This window comes from Akebia trifoliata, chromosome 6 (genome assembly GCF_017979445.1).
Source record: "Akebia trifoliata isolate Shusen 1 chromosome 6, ASM1797944v1, whole genome shotgun sequence".
Taxonomy (NCBI): Eukaryota; Viridiplantae; Streptophyta; class Magnoliopsida; order Ranunculales; family Lardizabalaceae; genus Akebia; species Akebia trifoliata.
The window spans coordinates 10,078,707-10,098,152 of NC_141380.1; the positions used below are offsets into that span (position 1 = coordinate 10,078,707).

General features: G+C 35.1%; 1 long non-coding RNA gene and 2 pseudogenes across 1 annotated transcript; 1 reads left to right on the forward strand and 2 right to left on the reverse strand.

Annotated features, from left to right (window-relative positions):
- The first annotated feature begins 9,481 nt into the window (after positions 1-9,481).
- Positions 9,482-10,093, forward strand: LOC147400166 (uncharacterized). Its single transcript, XR_015179532.1, has 3 exons — positions 9,482-9,629; positions 9,709-9,858; positions 9,946-10,093. It is a non-coding gene; the product is annotated as an uncharacterized LOC147400166 (long non-coding RNA).
- A 2,490-nt stretch (positions 10,094-12,583) lies between these two features.
- LOC147400167 (DNA-directed RNA polymerase II subunit RPB1-like) lies at positions 12,584-14,933 on the reverse strand (annotated as a pseudogene).
- Positions 14,934-16,515: 1,582 nt separating this feature from the next.
- LOC147400168 (protein FAR1-RELATED SEQUENCE 5 pseudogene) lies at positions 16,516-18,483 on the reverse strand (annotated as a pseudogene).
- Positions 18,484-19,446: the final 963 nt, after the last annotated feature.

Genomic DNA, 19,446 nt, shown 5'->3' on the forward strand with positions numbered 1-19,446 from the left:
ATGTAATCTTTACAAATACCCTATTAAGGTTTATGTATTAATCATCTAAGAATTCTTAATAAATTATTTTTTTCTTAGGGGGGAGAAAGTAACAAGCATATTCGAATGTATTAATTCCACACCTTAAGAATTCTTTGAAACTAGGGCTCTCTCACATGACAAAAGTCAGCCTAAGAGAATTAGGTAGGAACTTCCGTTGTGCCATAATTTCACAAAGATTGAATCTCGCAACCAACATTTGGCCTGAATCTTCCCATTTTCATTAAAATCTAGTTGACATTTGAAATGCCAATGTCATATAAATCAACTTATTAAGGTTTTATTAGTTAGAGGGGTTCCTTTTTTTTCCCATATCGAGGTATCTTGGTGTTGATATTATATAAAATTCTTTGACAACTGTGCACTGTCGTTTGCCAACACCACTCAATTTAATCACCCCCCCCCCATTAATGATCCCAATGGCGTTCATGAGTAATGGTGATCATGAAGCTTTCACACAATAGAAAACATAAACAAAATATCGCTCTTATTATTAAATTTTGGATTCGATCGTTAATCCTTCACGTACTTGTTACACATCAGGTAATCATTTAAAAATCAATTTTTTGAAAATAAAACCTTAGAAATTAAATCGACTAATTGAATCCATGATGATAAACTCAAAATTGACTAATTGAATTCAGATACATCGTATAATAGGGTAATTGGGCACCTATTGATACGCTTAACTAGAATCAAGTCACCTTTCATTTGCTTAGCATGGATAGGTATCAATGTTGTACCGATCATCCAACCCTTTGGGCTCACATATCCATAAATATTTTTCCTACTCTTGACGAGCATATTCATTGGAAATCAGCTCTATTGCCAACGTCAGGGCATTGGATTTAAAATAATCAATCAACGTGATTATGGAGTGCGGCTCTATCAGGAGCAGATCCTATGTAGTCATGGTTTTTAAACTCAGTATCACGTCTCGTCTCGTTCAACTCCGATATCAAGTCGTCTCGGACAAGTTTTTCGATACGTTTGAGACGACTCGTGAGAGAACTCAAAAAATATAAGGTGAGACATAAAACTCGGTCAAAAAAATCACTTTGTGAGTTAGTCTCGTTCAGCTCTAATACCGAGTTAACTCGGGCGATACGTCTCGGTCTCGGACGAATTTAAAAACCATGTATGTAGTGCATATTCCCTGTAATGCCTTTTAATTAATAGAGATTGACTGCTTGAAAACAAAATCAGACAACTCAGCCTTGTATGGATCATGCTGTAGATCAGATTTGAAAAAGAAAATAAAAAATTGAATTCTTTGTGTCCAATGAAAGCTTTGGAAATGAATGGTCTACCAGTCCTAATTTTTTTAACGAAACAGATTTTGTGACTTTGTGACATGGCTGTCCTTCAATTGTCTAATATCACTATAGGGTACTACAAGAAAAACGCACTATAGAGGACCCCCTCCCGGCTCTATCAGAGGTTTGGGTCCTAAAGAGCGTGCCAATGCCACGTTGGCACGCAAATAAGACGGTGAATTGGGTTGGTGGGTCCAACTTATTATTAGATTTAAACATAAAAGACCAATATTGCTGCTGTAATTTAATCTTAACTCGGTTCTTTTAATACATGGTAGGCTGAAGTGGTCAGATTCCTCAACTCTGTTTTATATTGACGTTTAAGATTTGAAGAGATTATAAAACTCGTAACCCCTTAGTTTCCTTTCTTTTTCTTCTGTGTTGCAATTTGATAGAAATTTGGTGAACTTGAAAAGAAGAATGGTGACATCTGGCCTAATATATTTCAAGAAATAAAGGTAGGTCATTTTATTTAAAATTAAATGGTTTGTTGGGCTTTCTTTAGTTGTCTAATGTTTCAACTTTCAACAATAATTTTAAAACTCGTAGAATCGACTCAAAACTTGTCTGAGTCACAACTATAGTATTTCAAGGTGACTCGGTTCACAAGCTCAATGGAACCAACTCACTGAGTCAATTTAAGACATCTTCGAGTCAACTCATCACCACGCCCAAGTTGACTCAAAAATAGAGAAGTGTCTTTGTATTTTAAAACTTGTAGAACCGAAAAAATTGGAATCCACCATAAACAATAAAGAATTCTTGAAAAAAAAAATTATTCAATCAAAAATGTCTTTGTATTGTAGTTACAATATTATTTATCGAGAAGTGTTCTATTCCTAGAAAAACATGAAATTAGTTAAAATAGGAAAAAGTACTAAAAATAGTATTAAAAAATGAACTAAACATAAAATAGATACTAATTTACCCTAAAAGTAATGCATAATCAATGGTGCATGATTTTACCTTCTGGAACTAAAGTTATTATCGAAACAAAATTTTCCAAAAAATGATAGAAATCATCTAGAAAAAGGTATAAACAAGGAATTTAACCCCAAAATATAAAGTCCACGGAGTTGTTATGGATCCTGAAGATCTCGCCAATTCCATTCAAGAATGGGTCCCTTAGCATGATTTTGACATCAGGTCCACAATTTCTACTAGTGCAGATAGGTCTTCCGTTACTTGGACTTTTGTCGATCCAGGCGTTCCATGAATTTGTGTGCCAGTTTTCCTACATTAGGATCCGATGGATGATGGATTTGGGTTAATTGTATGAGTTGAGGGAACCCTTAAAAACATAGAATATAGATGTTTGACAACTTTGCACCGTGTTTTGCCAACACTAAATTTGTTGGTCGAAATTAATGATCTCATACATAGAGCCGACTTGATGACAATGAAGGTGAAGTATCTTTCACACTGGATCCAAGTTATGAATGGTGTCGATCTTCATCTTGTACCCCTGGAGTCAGGTGGTTACAAGTTACAACTACATGGAGTACCCATTGGGCCCACATTTTCATAAATATTTTTCTTTAGAGTCAGATTAGCCTGACAAACTTAGTAAGATTTCAAAACCTACAATGGGTTGTGAGTTCACATTGTGGAACCCAAAAACATGATCTGATGCTATAAGGATGTAGAAGAGAAAATTTTAAGACCAAAAACAAAACAAAAAAAATGAATTTCACCATTGAATTTTAATTTTAAACTTTAGTATCGATCCATCCATTTTCAACACCTTAGATGAATTTCAAAACAGACTTTTTATTGAATTTATTTATTTATTTATTTATTATTTTTTTTTTTTTTGAAGAATATAAGTTTTTCCATGAAGTCTAGAAGGCTATGGTGTGTTTTGATGACAAAAAAAAAAAATGCCATGGTGTTAGATGATTGTGACGAGTAATATTTCAGTAGGTCTGAACGACTCATCTATTGAGTCGGCTCCTACGTCTAGACCTTGGTAAACGACTTGATCAGCCCAAATCCCTAAAAGTTTGGGATTGGACAAGGTCAAAAGGGAAAAGGATTATGATAATGGAAATCTTTAAAAAAATGAGCAAATAAAAAAATAATCACGATAAGATATATTCCTAATTAAGATTCACCTTCCAAGAAGAGATAAGGATTGAATTGAAAACAAGATCCAATAGAATCTTAAGATTTCACCTCTATAAATATGTGAGCTTAAACATCAAAGGTATAATTTTTGTCTTTTACATTGTTACTCTACCACTATTATATTGTGACATGACTTGGATGTCGGAGAGGTTATGTTGTACGAACACCCATATGCTCAAGACTTGAAGACTGCGTCTAGTGAGAATCCTAAAATAGTGGAAAGTTTTTTGCATCTACACTAAGTTATAAAGGAAATTGTTTTTCTGACTTATTAGACATAAAAACCCAATATTGCTTCTATATTTTAATCTATAACAGAGATTGAGTTAAGACTCTAATAGTTCTTTTATTACATGGTAGCCTGAAGTAGTCAGATTCCTGACTTCTTTGTTTTGAATTTATGTTTTAAGAGTTGAAGAGATTATAAAACTCACAACCACCATCATCTTCTTCTTCTTCTTCCTTCTTCTTCTTTCCACCTTATGGAAACTTGGTGAACTTGACAAGTAGAGTGATGACATCTGGCCTAAAAATATTTCAAGAAAGAAAATAAGGTCATTTAATTTAAATTAAATACTCTGAGGACAGCTTAATTTCAAAATGAAAACGAGGAAGGCATGTTCAGACTTGTCTTTAATTGACTTCAATATAAAAATAAAATAAAATAAAATAAAACAGTGGGACCTGTTTGATTTTTTAATGTTTCAAACTATACCCAACCAATCATTTCAACTGGGAGCAATAGGGCAGGTGATTTAGTTTTGAATGAGTGTACAAAAATATTTAATATCAACTAAAATGAATTTAGTTCCTATGCTCCAAGGATTTGGGATCTTGTGATCCTCAACTTGGTGAATCTAGATGGTCAACCATTCATGGACAGTTGGGTCTGAACTCTTAAACCATATGTTTGAAGATATGAGAATGACAAAATCAGAAATAAAAAGTTTTTAAAAATTAAACAATAGCCCAAATCATTTATCTTCATGATTTTGTGGCAAAAACTCATGGGTTTTTCTTTGTTAGGGATTGGGAAAATGGCATTTAAGTCATTTTTTATTACTTTATGAGAGAAGACTTAAGTCAAGCTGCAATAATATCTGTAGGGGCAACTGTCACTTAGAAGGATTTTAATAAACGCAAAGACTAGAGTGAGATGGGGGCAATTGTAAAAAGTTTGTCGGGGGCAAACTCAAAATACTTCAAATCTTAAAGGGTAGAATGCAAATTTTTTATTTAAAAAAAATTATTGTGGGGGCAAATGCCCCCATTGTCCCCAATGTAAATCCACCCCTCAAAACGTACAAAAGGGATTGATAAGGGTACCGATGATACAGATCGATCACTTTTAGGCAAATTATTGGGAAAAAAATAGGTCAAAATAATAAAACTTAGGTAATAACGAAATGAATTTACAACTCTGGTCGAAGCATTGGCCGAAGATAGAATTGAATGGAAAAAAAATTGGATTCATGTTATAGTTGAGAGTTGGGGGGTTGAAAGTATGTAATTCAAGGAAGTTTGCCATGTTTTTATTTGTTTGCAACGGCCAAATTCCAATAAGTTGTAATTTTCAACTCTTCATAACTCTCAATTTTTTTGTTTTTTTCTAAGGAGTTACAACTCTCTACCAATGATGTGAGAATTATAAGTAACTTATCATTAACTTCTCCCTAAAGCATGATATAAGAAGAATTAAAAAATGATGATCATCATCATGTATCAACATAGAAATTTGAACCTCATCGGTCTCTGCGAAACATCTTTTATTCTCCAAATAATAAAATATATAATCAAACTAGTGGCCTTTCGATCTACATCACTCGATCTTAAGAGGATCACCAAGCCTACTGAAAGATCTACACCAACTAATCTAAATTGACAAAGTACTAGAATTGGAATATTTTGTTCTATAGTGAGAAAATAATCCTCACAAAAAATCAGTCCAATCTGAAACTTCTTATCCCATCAAAAGTGGTTTACAAGTTAAAGCATTGTAGATCACGGTTTTTACCATCAATTTGTAAATATAACTTTTTACACTAGAAAAGTATTTAAATTAATATGGCCAAAAATCACCAATCATATCGATCATCCGTCTGTGGGCCTTAGTCAGAAAAGAGTATCACATGGCACAAAAGGGAGGCTTAAATTAAGCTAGGGTAGTTAGTCAACTCTGAAGATTGATTTAATAAATTAAATTCAATGTTTGGGACCAATTTTTGAATAAACTCTTCATTTGGAATTTTTAAACTTATTCAAATACATTAATTGTAAAGCATATAGTTCAAACTCTGACTTTTGAGTCCTCACATCTTAGTTGTTGAGTTTTTTAATTTTAATTTTAATATAAGAAGATATACCATGTCGTTTATTGACTGTCAAAAAATTTATTTTATATTTTGATGATTCTCTATTGCCAATCAATGGTCATTATTGGTATCTTTGGAATTTGAATAATGTTAATGGAAATTAAGATTAATTAATTTTTTAAGTTATAAAAAAAATAAAAATATCCTTATATTTATTTCCGAATCTTCTTAATAGTATACTTTCAATTAAGATCAGGATCAGGGCCATGTTAAAATTTATACTCATAAAAAAGAGAGTTACTATTGCCACACCAACTTTTGTTAATGCCACAACAATTCCTATGTAAATCACTAAAGAATTGCACAAAGTTGGTGTGGCAATAACAACTCTCATAAAAATAGTAAATCCGGATCATGTAAACACGAATATTTACTCCTATGATCAGTTCCCCCTTACGTAATAGGGTCAAGAAAAAAATAAAATTTTGAAGGTGGAGATTAAAATGTTACCATATTCCATGATTAATGAAGGAATTGTCGATTAATTCATCAATTTGTTGATTTAATCGACTAACCCATAATTTGGAGAATTTTATAAAAAAAATTGAAAGATTTGGAGAATTTTGTGACTATAACTGTGCCTCGAGTTGATAGCGTAACTCCAAACAATCACTAAATTTTCAAAGAATATCCATCAAATTCCATAAAATTATCTCTTGGGCTAAAAGAACATATAGAGGATTTAATATTAAATACCCAGAAAAATGACAAAAGGAAGTAATTTCTAAAGGGTCCCTATCCGTGGCCAACATTTTGGCAAACACTTTTTCAAAACATGGGTTAGAGGTCTTGGAATGGGCTGATTTTTGGTGAGGATGATCTCTACGGTGAGGAGATCATCCTCACCAAAAATCAGCTCATTCCAAAACTTCTAGCCCCATTTTACAAGTTGAAAAATCGTGAACCGTCCATTGTTTGTAAACCATTTTTGATGAGGTTAGAAGTTTTGGAATGGGCTGATTTTTGGTGATGATGATCTCCTCACCATAGAGATCATCCTCACCAAAAATCAGCCCATTCCAAGACCTCTAACCCATGTTTTGAAAAATGTGTTTGCCAAACTGTTTGGCCATTGAACGCTACTCATTTCTAAAAGCTACATTCCCTCGATGATATTGTTAAAATATACAAACTGCGATATACATCCACAATGGATTAATTAACAGTAAATACATGTTGTTTAGTACTAGATTAGACGAAATTATTTTTCTCAAAATTACCCTTAATTGAAAAGAAAATATGTTTAATTAAATTAAAAGGATTTAGTTTATATATATATATATAGGGGGCGTTCAATGGCCAATTTTTTGGCAAACTTTTTGGCAAAACATTTTTCAAAACATGGGTTAGAGACTTTGGAATGGGCTGATTTTTGGTGAGGATGATCTCTACGGTGAGTTGATCATCCTCAACAAAAATCAGCCCATTCCAAAACTTATAACCCATGTTTACCAGTTGAAAAATTGTGGACCGTCCATTTTTTGTAAAGTATTTTTGATGGTGTTAGAAGTTTTGGAATGAGCTGATTTTTGGTGAGGATGATCTCCTCACCGTAGAGATCATCCTCACCAAAAATCAGCCCATTCCAAAACTCCTAACTCATGTTTTGAAAAATGTTTTGCCAAAAAGTTTGCTAAAAAATTTGCCATTGAACGCCCCCCATATATATATAGGGGGGCGTTCAATGGCCAATTTTTTGACAAAACATTTTTCAAAACATGAGTTAGAGGTTTTGGAATGGGCTGATTTTTGTTGAGGATGATCTCTATGGTGAGGAGATCATCATCACCAAAAATCAGCCCATTCCAAAACCTCTAACCCCATCAAAAACAGCTTACAAAAAATGGACAGTCCACGATTTTTCAGCTTGTAAACATGGGTTAGAAGTTTTGGAATGGGCTGGTTTTTGGTAAGGATGATCTCCTCACCATAGAGATCATCCTCACCAAAAATCAGCCCATTTCAAAACCTCTAACTCATGTTTTGAAAAATGTTTTGCCAAAAAGTTTGCCATTGAACGCTACCCATATATATATATATATATAGGGTCGCGTTCCTACGACCCCCATTTCGACCCTCATCGCGACACACGAAATCAGCCGTCCGATTTTGCGCAGATCAGCGGTCCAGATCGCTGGTAGATTTAAATTCGGTTGTAAAATAACGAAGTTTGCATATTTGCAAACGCCTCCCAGTAAAAAAAAACCCAAATCTAAAAGAAAAACAGATCTTCGTCTTCTTCGTTTCTGCGTTCGAAGACGCACAGATTCAGCTCCTTCCTCTTCTAACAGATCTTCGTCTTCTTCGTCTTACACAGACTTCTCATTTCGACCCTCTTCCTCTTCGTCTTCTGCCCTTTGCGTTCAAAGGAATTACAAACTTCGACAACGGCGACGAAACCCTCTTTCGTTTTCTTCCTTCATCTTCTTCTTCTGCCCTCTGCGTTCGGACGACACACGTCTTCCTCGACAGACTTCGATCTTCATCTTCACTCTCTCCTTCTCAGGTAAGAAATCAGCAACCCTTAATTACTTTTCTTTTTCTTTTTCTTTTTTTTTAATTTTTTTAATTTAAAATTTTATAGCTATGAAATTATCACCTTTAAACATTTATTGTTTTTTTTTTTTTCCATCATAGTTTATATTTTTGATGTATTTTCTATGCCTTTTTATTAATGTTTACGATTTTATTTATGTTTATTTGAAGAAGGAAAAACAGATTTATTATGCAGAAATTTATTCACTTTGTGTTTGAAGAAAAAGCTCAAAGGTGTTACATGTTAAGCATCTGTTGCTTACGACCCAATAAAATAAATAGGCTTGTTCACTGGACGTTTGAAGAAAATCCCCAAAGGGATTTCTTGTTAAGCATGTGATATTCCTAGAAAGCCATACTTTGTTGTCCCCCTATTTATTTGTTTGGCCTGATATGTGTGTGTGTAGGTGCACTACTTGTTGGGTCTACGTAGATATTTGTGGAATGGGGGTCTGTGCATCCTCTAGTGTGATTGCCCAAGTCCACAAAATATGTCTGATTGTCACTACATAGGCTCATTGCTTTCACCTATCCCATAGTCCGTAAAATTCCTAACTATTAATGTGCCAATAGAAAACAAACCCACCAAGTCCTTGTGCCTTTCAGCGTTTCGCCTTGGTTGCATCAACTCCAGCAAACCTAACAACTCCCGTGCCTTTCAGCATTTCGACGTGTTTGTAGGGGCCCTCAATTAGGTTGCCCCCACCCTAAATGGGACCATTGCTCCCATTATTGTTTCCATAATTCAATTTCTTTAAGGTTCTGCTTGGTCTGAAGTTTCCTAAAAATGTTACTTGCAGCCAGCCTAACGAAATCTAGAAATAAAACTATTTTTCGATTCTCTTCGTAAATTTTCATATTTTGATTATAAAGCTTAGACAAAATATTTCCTTAAGTTTTCACATTGGTGTTTGTGTGGGCGAAAATGGCCCAAGTTTAATTCACCTTTAGATCCTTGCCATTTTTTTAGCTGTTTTGTTTATTGCTTGTCTCCTTTAATGGTTTTTTTTTTTATTGTTACATTTATATTTTTTTGGTGGCTATACCCTTGCTTCAGTAGTTGTAATATTTCATTTAACTGTCTCTATTTTTCTTTCTTTTCATATTATCTTTCTCAAGTGTTTGGGATATTTCGATGGAAATAAAAATTCCATGTGCTTGTGGCGACGGAATTTGTCAAGTATTCATTTCTGGAACTTCAAGAAATCCTAATCGTCATTATCTTAAATGTCCAAATGCGGTAAGTTTTAATTATTTAACATACGTTTTGGTAATAAATTATTGAAAACTTTATGAATTCTTTTATTTGTCTCTTCTAGGTTGGAAATGACAATGGTTGTGGATATTGGATTTGGATGGATAAACTAAAATGGTGTAGATGTGGGTGTGGACCTTGCAAATTAATAACCACCACATCAAACAAAAATGGCAATAAAGGGAAAAAATTTTATTGTTGTCCTAAATCAACTGTAAGTGTTTTTTTTTTTACTAAATCAACATTGTAGTTTATAGTGATTTTTTTCTTAAATTATATCTTATGTGAATTCTTGTTTCAGTCAGAAAAAAATGGTTGCGGTTTCTTCATGTGGGATGAGGAGTTGAAAACTAATGCATCAACAAACGTAGAGGCGGGTGAAGAAATTACAAATGGGAAAAAAAATTTGATCGAAGACCTTTGTGAGAATATTGTAAATCTTTGTAATAATTTAAAAGAAAATTTAGATAAATTAAAAATTGAGGACTAGAATAGACGCTTAATTTGAATTTTCTATATGTATCCATTCTTGTAATATAATCTAAATTTTCAAGAACATTAGAATGTGTAGTGATTGCCATAAGACTGCTAAGCTCGTCTCTCTGATATACGGACGTGAAATTTATCTGTATGATTCGAAATGCTTCCACCATTTCAAAAATGGGCAGTGTTCCTGTAGGAGATTTTAACCTACCTAACTGATGATTGATGTTATCCAATTTATTCACTTATTTCAGACTACCCTTTTTGTCTTTGGAGACATGAGTTACTGGTTAGTAATTAGTAGGTGAAGGCAGGTTTGATATTGTGCTCAAAAAATCTTCTATGCTCCCTACAGATTTTTTAGGTACTGGAGATTCTATAGAAGCATCGGGAACAGGAAATATTTGATCACATGTAGGCACTACATTGACGGCATTTTCAGAACCAGCATGATTCCTCCTCTCATCAACAGCCTCATTCTGCTAAAGAAAAAAAAAACATGACAAAACTGATTCAATTCCATATTTACAAGTTATTCTAGCACCACTAATTTGGCTTCTTGTCTTAAAGATTACCCTACAGCAGAGATGATCTTATCAAGTGTGGGACCCCAACTACAAGTATGGGACACTTCCCAGAACGGAACTGGTTTAATACATAATCCCTCTCGCCCTGAGATTTGGTGACATTAATATCATAAGGAATTAACTGTTGGTTTTGGTGACATTATATCTTAATTTGCCATACGGATACTTATTTAATAGGATGATCTTATCAAGTGTATTCTTCGATGGTTAAATCAATTTATCCATTGATTGAAACTCAAATGGCTGAGTTTTTTTTTTTTTTTAAACTTGCAGAGGGTGCACTTGTGCAATGGAAAAATGATCAGCATGAGTCATTTACCATTGTCTCTAATTCGTAGGTCTGGATAAAAACACAGGCAACCACCACCCATCTTCAAAGGTTGGGCTATGATAGGTTGGTTATACATATCCATCACAAGGTTTTGTATGTTATTGAATCGGTCCAAACTTGATTCCGCACATTGCTTCACTTTCTCAACAAACAAACCGATCCCATAGGACATGGCAAATTATTTGGTTTGGTTTGATCCAGACTTCAAACATGCGTAGCAACAAACAAGCATTTTGAGAAATCAAGTTAGAGTCACCCATATAGATAATACACTCCACAAGGTGGAGTTTCAGACAATTGGCTTAATAAGTATCCAATTTGTTGTTAGGAGACATTACAAAAACAAACAGATATAATCTCAATAGATGGACACTTTACAACCAAAGAAAATTTTCCAACAGATCGATACCCATTTAAAAGAGACCCTCCTAAAACTTATCCACACACACACGCCATCTTTTAGGACCTCATAAGCCTCTCTAGATATCAGCTAGCTTTCGTTTCTCCAGATACCCAGTCACGGTGGTAAAGAAACGCAAGACAGATGAATCCTTGTACTCGACTTCACATACAGAAGGTATGAATACAGTTAGCTTCTTTGTCTCTTTATTGAACTCGTAGTTGGTGACACCTCGAGGAAAGATGCCTACTGCCATGTCATATTCCTTTCATAACTCCGATAGTGGCTTTTGCAATTTCCCTGTAAAAACCAAATCTCCATTTCATTAACAAGTTGAAGAATCCTATTCAGAGAAGAAGAAGAAAAAAAGTTACATGTCAATGCCATCCTAATCTCCATTCCATCTCACAACTGTGTCATAAAGGCTAAAGTGTATTGAACTTGGTATTATATTGGCATGCCTTTAGTGTATTGTGGTTCAATTCGTGCAGCTATAGCTTCTTATAACTTACAAGGAATTAATTTTAGTCAATGAACTACAAAGAAAAGGTCAACTCATTGTTAAACTTGCTATAATGTATTACTGGATTGCTTTACATGCTAGGGAAAGAAAAACAGGCAGAACATTTGTAATATTATGTTTCTACCTGATGCATATATGGCAGTTGATATACATGTGAAGTAAATGAAGAAAATATTGGAAACTAGCAAGGGGTAGTGAAATTCACCTTTGAATTTATTAACCAGCCATCTGGTTCCTCCTTCTATGGTGTTTGACAATGACTAATCACATAGAAAAGATATTTCAGCCACATCACGCACATCTACCATCATCCGGACATTGTTTTCCAGAGTTTTACACCCATCTGATAGATTATTGGCAATAATGAATAATTATAAGCATCAGAGTTCTATTTACATAAGAAAACGTTAGTCAATAAGAAAGCATGAGATGTTGTCACATAGATACATGAAGGTGCTGACAGTAATAAATATCCACATCCGTCAATGCAACTACATATATAAGAATGATAGCTATAGTAGGAGGAAATACCAGTCAAAAGTCCGACAAGAAACAAGCTACTAGCATTCATTGTTGATTGCAACATTGGCCCGATGATAAGGGATGGACAAACTGTTACCACATTGAGCTCACTTCTCTTTGCATACTCAAAAGCCTGACTTTCTGCTTCCAATTTTCATTGTCAATGTCATATCTGAAAACCTTGTCAAACTCTGTTTTCTTCATTTTCAAGGAATCCAGCTTCTGTGATTCAATCCAAACAGAATCCATACCATCTTCTCCATAAAGAAATTGAATAACATCCCCTAAAGAGCTCCGAACAATCCCATCGTATTTGACCATAATATCCTCCATAGCCTTCACAAGACGCCTCTGTATATATCCAGTCTCAGAAGTTTTCACGGCAGTATCAATAAGACCTTCCCTACCACCCATAGCATGAAAGAACTCTTGTGGAGTCAACCCACGTAGATATGAGTTCTCCACAAAACCACGACTTTCGGGCCCATAGTCATCTTTAGTAAAATGTGGCAATGTTCAATCAATGAAACCATAGGGGATTCGTTTACCCTCAACATTCTGTTGTCCAACACAAGCAGTCATCTGTGAAATGTTGATAAAACTACCTTTTGAACCTGCTGTCACCATTGCTTTGAGATTGTTACTTTCAGATAAACTCTTCTGGGCACTACTTCCAGCATCATCACGAGCCTTATTTAACACCTGGATGTAGTTCCTAAGTTAGAAAAATTAACACATACAAGCTAAAAGTCAAGGTAAGTCTAAAACAATCAGAATATAGTAATTGCAAACCTGGTTCACTCTGTTCCCAAATGACTCCATCATAGTTCGTCCAGGTTCAGCCTCTAAATTCTTTTCTTGGGCAGCCCTAATAAGTCCTTTCACTTCATTCTTTGCTTTAGAAATTGTTTCATTAATTTTTTCCATGGTTGCCACATCAGCAATCATGTCCTCAATTCCAATACTAAAACCATTCTGTAAAAGTCAATACTTAACAAGCCACTGTGTGTGACCCAAACACTTACGGGCTGCATCTGGACCAACGTCTTCCCTGTGCATATGAACATGCATTTTAGCAATAACAAGCGAATCTGAAAATCAGTGTGTTCATACAATGCATACCAGATGACATGAATAAGATTGCCATTAGATGTTCCAAGGGTCTTCTTGCACAGAGTGCCTGAAAGGACCTCCCTTCTCTCTATTCGAACTTGTGTATCTCCCGGGGTTAGAAAACCTGTTTCAGATTCCAAGTGCCATGCTGAGGTTCTAATGAGATTTATCTGCTTAGGAATGATAAGATTAAACACTTGTTTTCCCGTCCAAACAGGTCTAGGCTTCAAAATTGCTGGAGCAGGTATTTTCCCGTCAAAATCTTCCCACCACATCAAAATATTCATAAAGACATCCTATGACAATTCAAGAGTAAATTAGAATCTCAAAATTCCTAGAAGGAAACAACTATATTACGATGATACAACAAAGGAAAACAATGTAGTAAGATTATGGATGACATCACCTTCTCAATGAATGTATCTCTTTTGGTGATTTTACGACATCCTAACAGTGTATCCTACACAATACCCATAACAGGCCGATTTGATTGAGGTGAAACTATGCATTTTGGTACGGCATAATTTTGATTCTATGCCCCATAATAAACATCTTATGAAGACTAGGTTGCCGGTTAAAGAGGACATAGTCCCCATCATTCAAGTGTTGCTCCACCTGCAACCAATATGGAAAAAGTTCAGACATAGTAAATGTGTGAAGACCGAATCAAGAGCTGCAAACTTGAGGGAAACCAGCCTTGTATCCGAACTCCAAATGGTGATCACTGCTTTTCTTCAAGTACCGAAGATCAAGCCTCTGACCATCTTCCCTTATGATGTACTTGGCACCAGTTTTTCCAGGGGGAGGATGAGGCCCATATTCAACAAGCTCCTTCAACCTGACAGATATGGAGGATCAATTAAGAAGAGCTAAAAATAAAATTAAATAAATCAAATGTAATACCTTTCAATGTTATATGGTGTCACAGTTTCTGGGTAAGTTAAGTTTAAAGCAATACTCCAGGGCACTCCAAGTTCGTCAATGTTTATAGTTGGATCTGGTGTGATGATGGTTCGAGCTGAAAAATCCACCTGCTTCCCCATCAAGTTACCTCTAATCCGACCTTCCTTAGCCTTAAGCCTACTGCATATGCATTTGATGGGTCGCCCTGAACGTTGAGTAGCCTGCACAGTAAAAACCCCCCTTAGTTGACCTCCAAAAGCAAACATCAAGATTTTATTGGATGCTCTTAGTCATGCACACTTACCCTTGGCTGACCCGGCAACTCATTATCAAAATAAGTAGCTATATGGAACTGCAGTAACTGAATGAATTCTGAAATAATATGTGCAGGAGCTCCATTTCTCTCCTGTTTCTTAAGGTTCTCCATTTGAGAAGAGCTGCTAAACAGAAGACAGGGCAATGAGTAATTAAGGCAAGCAAAGAAAATTGCTTCAGTAGCATTAATATTTTCACCTTATAGAAGAATGGACTTTTCGCAGCTAGGATGTGTGCATCTGTTTAGCAGGCATTATGAGATTGTTCCAGTTTCATTTTCACTGGACAGTCAGGATGTGTGCATCTGTTGTACCCATCTCCACAAAATCTCTCAGTTACTAATGAAAGACTACCCTTATGATTGTATCGAGTTGCTTTAACCCGACTGTCTGAGTCCTGTCTTTGCTGCAACTCATCACAGTCAACTTCAACAGACCCTGTAACCTTGTAAACTGGTGGGGTTTGGAACAGTTACAGATAGAGTCAATTCTTGTAAGTAGTCTAAAGCATTATCATTTTTAATTGAAGATTTGCAGATACAAATGTTTGAGTTACACACTAACCTTGTTCTTTCGTAGAAGCATTGTTGGGGGTCTCGGTATTCAACTGAAGTAATCTACGTTTAGAATCTAGATCATCGTGATCCTCAACCTCATCGCGAATCCTTTTCAACTTTAAACTTGGACCTTCGACATCATCTCCACTTACTGCAACAGGAGAAAGTTCGGGGGTACCATTTGGCTTGGTATGATTAGATGTTTCAATTGCCATTTGAGTGCTAAGCTGAGGTCTAGCATGATCATGCTTTCCCTTGTAGATAATCTCTGTGACATGCCCATTGAGGTCTAACAGGAGAAAGTGTTGCTTGAATGCCACTGTCCGAGGACTTTCTCTGCTGCAACTCATCAGAAGCAGTATCGACATGTACACTAGATACTGAATTAATGTCATCAATAGGTTTATTTGGATCAATCACAGATGGAGTTAATTCTTGTGAAACTACTTCGATATTCTCATTTTCAACTGTAGGTGAGGGTACAATCTCCCTATAAATCAACACCAAATAGTTAACAGTAGTAAGAAACTATACTCTGTGATCAAAGTGAAGGAAAACTACATCAGATTCCAACTCACAAGAAAACAAAAATGTAAATTCAAAGGAAAACATAACATACCCTTATTCCAAATGAAAGGCCTCGTGATCGCTCTCCATGTCTTTGCCCAATTCTTGTATATCATCAATTTCTGAGGAAAAATTCATAAATAAATAAATAAATAAGACATTACTTAAAATGTATTCAATTAAATGCATTAAATGAAGTCATTAGTTTATAAAGATACTTATAATTACCTTGAATACAATCTTTTTTCTTTCTATTTGGATTCACAGGACATATTCGCTTATCGTGTCCAAGTTTATGACAGAATGCACATTTTCTTTTCTTCTTTTGTTGGCTCAACTCAATACTGCTTTTCAACCGACCCGTAGTATCAACTTTTTCTTTTCCCTTGTCATCCTTCTTTCTACCCTTTGTTTGCGTGACATTCGGGTCTAAAAGTAATTGAGATAAGTTACATTTTCCTTTTTCATGTGGCTCTTCATTCGGTTGAGCAACAATTTCTGTCATTTCTTCCATTTTAATTGCATAAATTTGTTTCGACAAATCATTTACGGCATTCGTGAAAAATGCGTATGCTTTCATTGAAGATGATGCATAACTTGCTAATGTAGTTGCCTGTTTACACATATTGCCATATCTCAATGCTTCTGACGGTTCATTCCCATTGATTGTTACTTGTACATCCATCACCCTAAATTTATTAGCCCCTTGTCTCCATCTCTCAATAATAAAGTGTGATGGTATAACATCAATGTCAAGGTGTGTGAACACCTTTAAAAAATGCCGACAAACAATTCCAAGAAACTCAAATTTTTTGCACCCACATGTACCCTCATAGGTATCCACATTTATTTTCAAAATAAAGTCATCAGGCTCGCCAAACTTTGTTTTCACAAAAAACGTCTGAATTCCTTCTTCCATCTCCCTTCTTTCAACTTTATATCGGAAAACTTGGACCCATTCTTCCTTTAATTTTTCAAATATACTTCTCGTATAAACTGTTGCTGCATGTTTCAAAAGCAAGTCATTGTCATTGACACATCGAAACTTGTGCTCTGTCTCATAATCTTCATCACTCTCCTTTTTCAAAATATTCTTCAAAGCATCTTCATACTTCACAACAAATTCTCTGAGATTTGTTGTCGAATTAACAAATCCATCAAAAAATGCATTGATGCTTTCGCTACGCCCAGTGGTATTCATACCAGCAAAAAAAGTTGTTCGATTATACGTAGGCACCCAAGATTCCCGTATTTCAAACAGGTGTTGCAACCATTCATTTTCTTCTAATCCATTTTCCTGAATCACGTTATGCCACTGTTTTTCGAACTCTTCCCCAGAATATGTCGACCAAATACATTTTTCTATCTTACTTCTGAAAGTAGAATGTTCAAAGTATTTATGAGACAATTTCTCCGCAAATTTCTTCCGAATGTGCCAAATACATAGACGATGACGACTGTTGGGAAAAACTTTGGCAATTGCATTCCTCATTGCCAAGTCCTGGTCTGTGATTATTGAAATTGGATGTTTTCCCCTCATAGCTTTAAGCCACATCTCGAACAACCATACAAAAGTAGTCTCTGTCTCATCTCCTAGAAGAGCGCATCCAAATTGGATAGATTGAAAATGATGATTGACTCCAGTAAACGGGGCGAACGGCATCTTGTACTTATTTGTCTTATAAGTTGTGTCAAATGTAACCACATCACCGAAATATTCATATGACAATCTTGACCTCGCATCCACCCAAAAAAAATTAACTGCTCTCCCATCTTCATCACATTGTATCCCATAGAAAAATTGTGGATTTTCATTCTGTTTTTCAATAAAGTACTCAAGTACACATTGTGCATCACCTCTTTCCAAATCCTGTCGCCTAACATTTCGAAGGTGATTGTAACAGTCTCTAACATCAAAACCGATCATATCTCCACGAAGAATTGATGGAACTTTATTAATTTGAATGTTTTGATTATGAAATGTTTCTGTTAGATCCTTAGCTACGCTCGGCATATTTCGATTCAACTTCATTTTCATTCTCCTCGATGGCGTGACAACCTTGTGATTATGATCATCGTTGAAAACCGACACTCTCCATTTTACTGCATGTTGGTCGAATACAATGCGCATGTTTGCTTCACATCCACATTTAAAAGTAGAACAACTTCTTACAATTCTCTTCTTCCCCTTTTCATTCTCATCTGTTATCGCATCTTCTTTTGTCCTCGATGTATATTTGCCTTCATGTATGCAAACATATCTTATCCCAGTCACCGCATTTGAACCTCTTATCGTCCTAGAACTACTTCGTACACGAATGCAAAACCCTTCCTGACATCCGTATTCTTCATAGTATTTTTTTGCTTCCTCAGTTGAATCAAAAACCATCCCAACATATGGTGCATTTAACTTTCGAACATCTTTGTTAGGACTGAGGCAATCAACACGTTCCCCAATATCTACTTCCATAATCGAAGATGATCCCACATTTTCATTCACATGTACACTCCCACATTTGTCAACGTCAATCATATCCATGAAGAATTATCTAAAACAAATTAAGAAAGTCTCAGTTAAGGTTAACTAAAATATATTGAAATTTCTATTTATTCAACATCTAAATAATAATACAAAAGTAGTTGCCAACTCATATTTCTTACATTCAAAACAATAATACTCGAAGCTATCTAAAAGAATAAATGGAAAGCCATTTCTAAAATCCTCAAAAGGATTAGTGGCATGTGTGTCAAATAGGTAGTTAACTTACCCCGAAAAGCCTTAGAAAATATGACCAAATCTCTAAGGCCACTTGTAATGAATGAGTAAGTGATCTACATTTACTTATTACATCCCCAATTTCATAAATAATTTATCACACCCTAGTTAAATATTAAAACACATAATCCAAACATTACAAAAGCTTGGTTCAACTAATTATTTCAACATTACAAAGCGTCATAACACATTGAAACAACTTTAGCAGTCGTTTACAATTAGGATTAGGCTTATATAAAATCCTAAATCTAATAAATAGAAATCTTTATAAATAAAAAAAAAAGACAAAACAATGAGAGAGTGTGTTTCTATTGGCACATTAATAGTTAGGAATTTTACGGACTATGGGATAGGTGAAAGCAATGAGCCTATGTAGTGACAATCAGACATATTTTGTGGACTTGGGCAATCACACTAGAGGATGCACAGACCCCCATTCCACAAATATCTACGTAGACCCAACAAGTAGTGCACCTACACACACACATATCAGGCCAAATAAATAAATAGGGGGACAACAAAGTATGGCTTTCTAGGAATATCACATGCTTAACAAGAAATCCCTTTGGGGATTTTCTTCAAACGTCCAGTGAACAAGCCTATTTATTTTATTGGGTCGTAAGCAACAGATGCTTAACATGTAACACCTTTGAGCTTTTTCTTCAAACACAAAGTGAATAAATTTCTGCATAATAAATCTGTTTTTCCTTCTTCAAATAAACATAA